General features: G+C 46.5%; 1 pseudogene; it reads left to right on the forward strand.

The window, feature by feature from the left end:
* The first annotated feature begins 6,508 nt into the window (after positions 1-6,508).
* On the forward strand, positions 6,509-8,359 carry LOC136501329 (BTB/POZ and MATH domain-containing protein 1-like; annotated as a pseudogene).
* The last annotated feature ends 1,779 nt before the right edge of the window (positions 8,360-10,138 follow it).

The raw sequence follows: 10,138 nt of genomic DNA on the forward strand, positions 1-10,138 counted from the left end.
AAAAAGTCTTATAAATAAAAATATGCTTCAAAAAAATTCCAAACTTTATGTGGACAAGAACATCTTAAATAAATACAACCCATTTTAACTTGTCCCACTTAAAAAGCATTGACTGATTAAGGCCCCGTTTGGTACAGCTAAGCTTCACCATATAAGCTGTTTTTTTTGCAAAATAGCTTCATGAGCAACTTTTTTTTTTTGTTGAAGCTGAGTTATTTTGGAACAAGCGTTTGGCAAAACAGCTTCACATGATTGAACAATAAATGGAATGACTATAGTATGGAAGATGAAACTGAGATAAGCTACTTTTTCAGCTTCCTCCCAACTTATATCTTTGTGAGAGGAGGAGAAAAACAGCTTCACCCATAAAGCTGTTTTGGAAATAAGTGTTTGACAAAAAAAAAACAGCTCACAACAGCTCATGAAGCTATTATGAGCTATGCCAAACAGGCCCTAAATACAGAGTGAGAAGGGAAAATCATAACTGTGAATAAATATGACGTGAGACATAAAATTTTTCCAGACAAATATAACCAAGTCTAACATATCCTGATATTACCAAATCTAACATATACAAGTCTAACATGGCGCGACGGGGAGGCGCACGTGGCGGAGCGCAAGCGGGTTAGCCGAGTGGATGTCAGCGTCGCAGGCGGCGTCGGCGTGGCAGGTGATGGCGGCGGGGCCGTGCTCGCAGAACTCGCACAGCCAGACACGCACCTGGCACCAGCCGGCGCCGTGCGCCCGGGCGTCGAAGCCGGGGCACAAGAACGCACCGTCCTCGCCCCGCGCTGCAGTGCAGCCGCGCCGGCTCCACGGCCCACACGCGTCGAAGGGGCGCGCACCCAACACGCCCGAGTACCCCCACTGCGTCGGAGAGGCCGTGGGTGCCGCGTCGGTGATGCGGAGGTGTGTCATGGCATGGACGAAGCACTTGCGTAGCTGTAGCATCCACACGAGGCGCGAGCACTTGAGCGTCTGTACCGACGCCGCCCCCGCCGCAGTCACCGGATCCCACAGACGACGACGAGCCGCTGGCGCTGCCCCCGCAACCAGTGCCTCCCCTGGCGGCGCCGTGTGTGGGGATCTCAACAGCGACGACGAGATCGAGCGTGATCAACGCCTGCTCCTTGCTGCGGTCGGGCTCCAGGACTTGTGCGCGTTCTCAGTTTGGACTCGTTTGTTTCGGCTCCGACGGCTCCGGCTTCCATCGACACTGGTACTGTTCATGAAGCCATTTTTCTCTCTCCTATACTGTAGCAGCACTGTTCATTGAAGCTGTTTTTCTCTCTACTGGGCACTGTTCACGAAGACGGTGGAGCTCGTTTTTACAGTTCCTGAGGCTCTGGCTACAGTGCGTGAACAGTGCCCAGTATGGGCTTGGGCACACTGCAGGAGCCAAAATAAATGGAAGAAAGATCATAAATGGCTATGAGTGTGTTAAGTTTGAGAGGAAGAAAAGAGTTGGTATAGATCAGCCTGCACAGACAGTGGCAGTGCCGCAGTGAAGGCCGGCTGTGCCACTCCCCACAAAAATGGGAAGGCTACCAACTCAGCTTCTTATCAAACTAAGCCCAAGAAGAAGGTGTCCCAGCAGAAACAGGTTCAGCAGAAGCCAAATGAATCAGTGTGGGACACTATGAACAAGTATGCCTATCAACCAAAGTTTCAACCACCTCGACAAAGCTTGACTTTATGTTTTATTTTAAGGAACAACAGCAGTGGAAAAGTGGTTGCTAAATATATTGGAAAGGAACCAACATATATAGGAATACTTATATTTGGGTTCCTAAATTTCTTATGACTAATATGCAAGGCCCCAAGTCAAATTGGAGACCTAAATCAAGCAACTAAATCTGTTTTGTAGGCATACTCCTCTGGTGGATCAAGGTAGGTGCTTGATAGTGGATGTACAAATCATACGACTAGAGAAATGAGTATGTTCTCATCATATTCCCCGATGACGTACTCAAATGAAAATATTGTCTTTGAAGATAATTCAAAGGGGGATGTGATTGGTCTCGGTAATGTTGCTATAACCTTTGAGCATTCAATTACAAATGTATTACATGTTGATTCGTTGAGTTACAATTTATTGTCTGTTTCTCAATTGTGTAAGATGGACTATAATTGTCTCTTTTCGGATAAGGGTGTTGAAGTCTTTAGAAGGAAGGATTCCTCTATTGTCTTTATGGATCAATTAAAGAAAAAGCTTTACTTAGTTGATTTCAACAAAAGTAAAGCTAAGCTTGAGACTTGTTTAGTGGCAAAATCTAGCATGGGTTGACTTTGGCATCGCCAACTAGCCTATGTTGGGATGAGGAACTTGGCCAAACTTCTAAAAGATGAACATATTCTTGAACTAATAAATGTTCACTTTGAGAAAGATAGAATATGTAGCGCTTGTCAAGCCGGAAAATAAGTTGGCGTACCTCACCCACCAAAGAGCATCATGACCACGACGCAACCATTGGAGCTCATACACATGGATCTCTTTGGATCGGTCGCCTACCTAAGTATTGGGGGTAACAAATATGGTCTTGTTATTGTTGATGATTATTCTTGTTTTACTTGGGTATTTTTCTTGTTTGATAAGTGTCAAGTTAGAGACAAAGTGAAGACTTTTGTTAGAAGAGCTCAAAAGGAGTTCGGTCTCCCCATCAAGAAAATGAGAAGCGACAATGGGACCGAATTCAAGAAAACACCCAAGTTGAGAAGTTTCTTGATGAAGAGGGCATCAAGCATTAGTTTTCAACTCCATACACCCCTCAATAAAATGGTGTAGTAGAGAGAAAGAATCACGCACTCATTAACATGGCAAGGACAACGCTAGGTGAGTACAAGACACTGGATATCTTTTGGTGTGACGCCGTCAACACTGCTTGTCGTGCCATCAACCGCCTCTACCTACACAAAAAGTTGAAGAAAACTTCATATGAGCTTCTAACCGGTAACATACCTAAGGTGTCTTACTTTAGAGTGTTTGGGTGTAAGTGTTTCATACTTAACAAGAAACTCAAAATCTTTAAGTTTGCACCTAAAGTTGATGAATGTTTTCTTCTTGGTTATGGATCAAATGAGCATGCCTACCGTATCTTCAACAAAACCTCCAGGAGAGTTAAGGTTGCGGTAGATGTGACATTTGATGAATGTAACGGCTCTCAAGTAGAGCAAGTTGATTCAAGTATTGTAGGAAAGGAGGATCCACCATGTGAAGCAATCAAGCAATTGGCTATTGGTGATATTAAACCACAAGAAGATAAAGTCATTGAAGTGGTGGTTCCTCAAGTTGTTGCTGCACTAATTTCTGTTGACGTACCTGATGCTAAGGGGGAGTAGACCCCTGTTGCAAATTAGTAGAGCGGCAGTGCCGCACTCCCTCTGACAGCAGCCACCGATGGTTAGGAGGATACGAGGGGTGACAAGGGGAGGAGGGCGGCAAGACTACGGTTGGAGGCTCATTTTTTAGCACGGCCGTGGGCCGCCGCTGGCAACCGCTGGAGAGCAGTGGCAACGGCGGCCGGAGGAGGTAAGGGAGGTGGGGGTCTGGTGGTGCCGGCGGGTCACCCCCCCGAGTTGCCCGTTGGGGTGCTCCAGGGTCGGGGAGCTTTTTTTGGAATGTAAAAATGACGAACTCAGCTAGTTGTTGTATTGCCCAGACTGGTAGAAGCACCTCTTCAGAAACTGTTCCATCTTGTCACCGTAGTTCTCCCTTTTAGTCAATCATCAAACATAGTTTGCATCACATTCAACATGATCACGAACGTAGCTCCTCGACGGTGTTTTCAGAAAGGGCGTCCGAGAGACTTCAAGTTCATCACATGCAACAGGTTCCAACTCTGAAACATTCATAGGCACTTTGATCCTAAGACTGTCTCCAACAACCGTGACCCAAAATACAAGACCTATTCGTTCTTTGGGTAGCGCTACAGGCAAAGGGTTCAATATCTATTTTTGATCTTCTCCAACAACAAGACCCAAAAGACAACCCTTTCTACAAATGGGTCTCTAGGAGAGAGGATACTCAGATATGGGTTATGCCTCTCCTGGCATCCAAAATGGGTCTTTTATATAGGTACTCTGTTGGAGGCCATATGTATTATGTTGGAGACCCATTTTAAGTTTGGTTTCCGCAATGGGTCTCCTGTTGGAGACAACCTAAGTAGGAGTACCTTCGTGCAACAACCCCAATCCTGCGTACGTAAATTTTGGCAACAAGATGTTGGGCTCTGGATTTCTCGAGCTCAAGCTCGACTTCTCGCAAGCCAAGAACCTCCCCATCGGCGACGTCATCTACTCCCAAAACTTCTCCACCGGCTGCTACCTCTGGCGGATCAGGTGCTACCCGCGAGGCAATAATAAAGACGATAGGGGCGACTGTTCCTAGAGCTCGTCACCCAGTCAGCCACCAACGTGATGGCCGTCTTCGACGCCTTCCCCCTGCGCGGCGTTGGTGTACAAGAAGCCATATTTATTACGATTTTCTATAGGCGGTTAATTAAGTAAACCGCCAGTGTAAAACAAAGACACTAGCGATTCATTTAAGCAAATCACCAGTGTAAATAGTACATTTACACTAACAGTTTTCGTTACACAACCGTCAGTGTAAATCCATTAACATGGACGATTCGTAACCCAGATCCACATATGTTACCCTAGTGGCGCATGTTCCTTGTGAACCGTGAGTGAAAAATTCATTGGCATTAGAAAACTGGTGGACCTCTTTTTACACCATCGTGTACATAAACACACATGTTGAAACTCATTAGATTCTCCAACATATCATCTCACACCTAAGGTGTATCCGGCACCATAGTCCATAGGAGTATCTCTTCGTCCAGCGGCAGATCAAGAGTATTCCTTAGTATTTCTCAGAATACCCAACTATTTTGGTACACTTATGTATATACTAGCAAAATATGCCATTATGTTGCAACAGGAGAAAAAACTATTAAATATTTATGCAAAACGATAACGTGAATGGTACATATCTACTTATGTTTTATGCTTTTATAATTTATTTTTATGATGACCATCACATCCATAATATAAGTTAATGTTGACAATAAATAACAATATCCTATTAAACATGTATCGAATTAAAATACATCTCGGTATATTTTTCTTTCCGTTGCAAAGCGCATAATTATTTAGATATAAATATATTATAACTTTAATTTTCATACTACCCATGTGTTTCTATGACTCAATATCGACCTTCGTAACTTTTTTGACGCATCTTATCAACCTCCGTAACATTTCTATCAATGTGTCAAGGATTATTCTGTCCACCAATGATTATGACGGGAGACATCTCTTGATTTTTTCACACGACAGCCCTCGTCAAGAATTACATAAATACATTTATTTAGATTTCATTAGACAATAATCTACCCAAGATTTTAGTTCATGAAATAATTAGTTGTACCATAGACTAATCCATATTTTAATAAAAATAAATTTTATTTCTAATTGAAACTACACCCGATGGTATAAATCTTTCTCCTCAAAACTTAATGCGTAAACAAACATAATAGTAGGGGTTTTGCATAGGGCTCTTATCAACCATAAATCTTGGGCAGGAACCGGAGAACGAAAAGTTAGTGAAGGCTTTGAGAAAACCGACGACGAGGACATCCTCCTCGTACTCCTTGGTCACCTCCGCGCATTCTGGGTCTACCTCTGCTACGTTCTCGGTCATCGGCGAATCTATATGCATGTAATATATGCAAGGATGATTTACCACACATATAGACAAAGCACAACCTAACAAGATTCATGACATCTGATAGATCACATTTTTATGAAGCTAACAAAACTGGTTTGATATTTTTCTGTTTTTTCTACTATTTTTGGTTAATTTTGTAAGACCTCTGTTTTTATAGAAAAAGAGAAAAACGAAAGAAAAGAAAAAAAAAGGCTTGTACAGGCTTGGTTCAGCCCATAACGAAGCCGGCCCAACTCCTGGTGGTTCCTCAGGAAAAATATTCAAATTCGGGTGGGCCCACCCGAATTTAAACATTTTTCCTAAGGAACCACGATCTATAGTATGTTTACGTCAGGAACGTCGTATGCCTTTCTATATTTTCTTTCTCACTCCTAGACGGATAAGGACACGACGGACACGAGCTGACAGGGCTGGACGGAAATTATGGTGGCCCAAAATTTGACCTTTTTAATATTAGATATGAAGGTATGTATACTTATATACATATAATCCGAAAATGCTATTTTACACCTAGTACCTAAAACTGACCACTAAATACTGAATATTACTGAATCGCGTTCGGTAGGTGGCCTTCTCTTAGTAGTATGTGTCAGTACCACGAAATACTAAATACTGCTGACACGTGACTACGCTAAATTTTGTTTTGGCGTAGAATATTCTACACTTGGGATTTAGAATAGCGCATATTGTAAAATAATGTACTCATTGTGTAGCCCAAAGCAAACAAAAAGAAAGGCCTTTCGGCTTGTCTTCCAGACTCCAACCCTCGCAGTCCGGCCCACTAGCCCACTCAGCCACTCCACGTCTCCACCCGGCCACACCTTGCTGGCCCGGCGTCCTGCCCCCTCACCACCCCCTCACGACAGCGACCCCGCCACCGACTCCGTTCCCCCTAACCCTAGGGCCTAGGCGGCGCGGCGGCGGTGAGCAGCGGGCTGCGCCGCGCGCGGCAAGCTGCAAGAGGTAGCAACAGCTGCAGCCAGCAGCAGCAGGGCCGAGGGGCGGCGGCGCGGTGCGGTAGGAGTCGGGCCAGCGGCCAGGTGGTGGGGGGTGGCCGGCGGCTTCTCGGGCTGGGGCGGCGGCCAGCCGAGCCCAGGGCTCCAGCCTCCAGGTCGGCACTCGGCAGGTTAGCGATTCTAGGCTTCTGGCTGAGGATTTATTGATTTACAAGGTGAGCTGTTCACTTTTCTGTTATTTATGCAGCTGCAATTTGCAACAAAAAAGTAAAGCAAAATATTTGTTGAGAATTTACTGATTTACAGTGCTATTGAAGTATTACTGATTTGAGGATTGTTTTTTTTTTCTGTAGAAGTGGAAATACCCAAGATTAAAATACTGGCTCCGCCACTGTCTTCGCCAGTATGTTGGGCACCAGTTTCATTGAGTTCAAACTCGATTACTCAGCCACCAAGAACTTTCCCATCGGCAAATCCATCGTCGATAGCAGATTATTGGCCGGAGGGCGTACCTGGACGATAGTTTGCTTCCCGCGTGGGGTTCTTGACAATGGCGAGTACCTCTCCCTTTGCGCAGTGACCTCGACCACGAGCAAATCCAGACACGGCGTGAAGGCAGTCTTCCAAGCCTTTCCAATGGGAAGAGACGGGGCACCATCGTTGTCCCATGCAAAATGGTCAAGCGAGATCCATAGTGTTGGCTCCAATGGTGGAACTGTAATTGGGTTGCAGAAGTTCATGAAGCGCAGCGAGCTCGAGCTGGGTTGTTACCTCGTCGATGGCTGCGTGACATTTGTATGTGGAATCATAGATCTCAAGAGCAACGACCGTGTGCCTGTGCCTCCCACAGACTTGGGCGACCATCTCGGACACCTGCTGCAGTGCACCGACGGCTCAGACGTCTCCTTCTCGGTTGGCGGCGAGACGTTCTGCGTGCACCGGGTCATCCTCGCCGCTCGCTCGCCGGTCTTCAAGGCGCAGCTCTTCGGTTCCATGGCGGACGCCCAGACGGACAGCATCACGCTGCACGACGTCCAGCCGGAGGTTTTCCGAATCCTGCTGCGGTTCATGTACACCGACACAGTGCCCACGGACACAGACCTCGTCAAACATCTCGAGGGCTCTTCAGCCACGGACTTGCTCCAGCACTTGCTTGCGGCGGCAGACATGTACCAGCTGGACAGGCTGAAGCTCATGTGCGCGCAGAAGCTATGGGACTGTGTGTCGCCGGAGACCGTGGCGGCGACGTTGGTCTGCGCTGAGATGCACAACTGTCCAGAGCTGAAGAAGAGGTGCATCGACTTATTGTGGTGGACAAGAATTTCAAGAGCGCGGTGTTGACAGAGGGCTACTCGCGCCTGATACAGGGCTTCCCGTCAGTTATCGAGGAGATCAGAGCAAGGCTAGTCCAGCCGTAGATGAATGATGATGATTCATGAACAAACATCTATCTCTATGTTATGCCGAAGGAGTGCTCGAATTTGTGTCATCGCCAGTATTATGCGAAGTGCATGAAGTATTTCTATTACTTAATTTCAGTGCTTCGTGACACACAAAATTATAAATCATGCTATATTATTTTGATATCTGGAGTTGTCGCTCTTCATTCCCAAAACAGTTTATCTTTCTATACTTTTTCTTGTATCCCCCCGAATCATAGCATGAAATAAAAAATGCATCTTATATATATTCTGTAAAGCTGTAGAATGACTACGTCAAAATGATGCAAGATGTGGAAGATTCTTGCATGCTGCTGGAGTGGTGGCAGGCATCCGAATTCTCTGCATCTACATTTTGTGAATTCCAAGCGTTTTGAGGCCTCTACATACCAAACTGTACACTACATACAAGAAGATTGTCGGAAACGGGATCCACTTTGCATCACGTATTAGTTCTTGATTAGTGTCGATGTGACACTTGTGCGCGTGGGCCGAAAATCAAACGATTTTTGTGGGCGTTGGCACAAAATAGTCTTCCAATCAGAATGAATATCATTGGTGAAAAAGTGCCGGTGATTACTGGATGTAGAACAGATTCAGTTGCAACTTATTGATCTGTAAGACTACAAGTTGTGATATTCTGCTCTAGGTGGGTTGTAAGTTATATATAACAAGGCTAATCCTGGAGAAAAAAAATGAAATCTTGCGATGAGATTGGTCACAAAGTGAGTTCTTTAATCTCTGAATTCCATCGGCTCAGATCAGAACATAAGAAAAGGAATGTAAGTGCCCCTAAAAAATGGCGTCCACCACCTGTTGAAGTTCTGAAAATGAAGAGGAGTTTTTTTTCCATTACAATTCAAGAGCAAAAAAAAAAAAAAAAAACAGAGAGAGAGAGAGAGAGAGGAAGATTGGGCGCTGTGCACAATGCTGTTTGTGCTGAGGCGTATGCATGCAGATTGCAGGGATGGTGTTTTGGCAGCGTTCCCGGTCGGCGCCGAGACGTTCCGCGCGCACCGGGCCGTGGTCACCGCGCCGGTGTTCAGAACGCTGCTCCTCGGCGGCGTCCGAGAGAGACTCCGAGTTCATCACATCCAACAGGTTCTAAATCCGAAACGTCGTTCACGGGAAGTTGGATCCCAGGTTGGAGTAATATATATTCTCTTCGTGCAACAAACCCAATGCTGCGTACGCAAATTTGGCAAAAAGATGTTGGGCTCCGGATTTCTCGAGCTCAAGCTCGACTACTCGCAAGCCAAGAACCTCCCCTTCGGCGACGTCATCTACTCCCAAAACTTCTCCGCCGGCGGCTACCTCTGGCGGATCAGGTGCTACCCGCGAGGCAATAACAAAGACGACAGGGGCGACTACCTGTCACTGTTCCTGGAGCTCGTCACCCAGTCAGCCACCAACGTGACGGCCGTCTTCGACGCCTTCCTCCTGCATGGCGACGGCGCGGCGTCGCCGGTGCACCAGAACCGGTGCGTGCACGTGTACCCGCTGGAGGGCTTCAGCGCGTGGGGGTGGATCCACTTCGCGAGGTGGAGGGACCTGGAGCTCGAGTCTGTTGGGGCCGAGCTCCGGCGAGCTGCCCCGGCGACGACGCGGCGACGGCTCGGATGAGCGCGGTGAGCGCGGCGACTAGAACCTCCGTGAACGCACGCAAGAACTGGACACAGAAAAACACGAATGGCGCTGCCAACTGCCGCAGCTTTTCTCGGACTTTTTCATTGATTTACATAGGCTTGAAGCCTGGCCACCCCGCCACACGACCCGCTCCACGATCCACTATTTTCGGATCAGTGAACCGTGGGCATGCGCAGCACGACGTCGTGGCGGGGGCGATACACTTGGCGGCCGTAGCGTGGACTTAGGCACAGCTCCAATCCACCTGCAGTTCTACGCCTATTACAAACTACTGGAAATGTAAAACAAATGTTCCAACGAGATTACATAAAGATGAAAGTCTAAACTTATTCAAACTAACAATTCACCCCCTTAATCTTGTTGGACTC

This window comes from Miscanthus floridulus, chromosome 13 (genome assembly GCF_019320115.1).
Source record: "Miscanthus floridulus cultivar M001 chromosome 13, ASM1932011v1, whole genome shotgun sequence".
In the NCBI taxonomy this organism is placed as follows: domain Eukaryota; kingdom Viridiplantae; phylum Streptophyta; class Magnoliopsida; order Poales; family Poaceae; genus Miscanthus; species Miscanthus floridulus.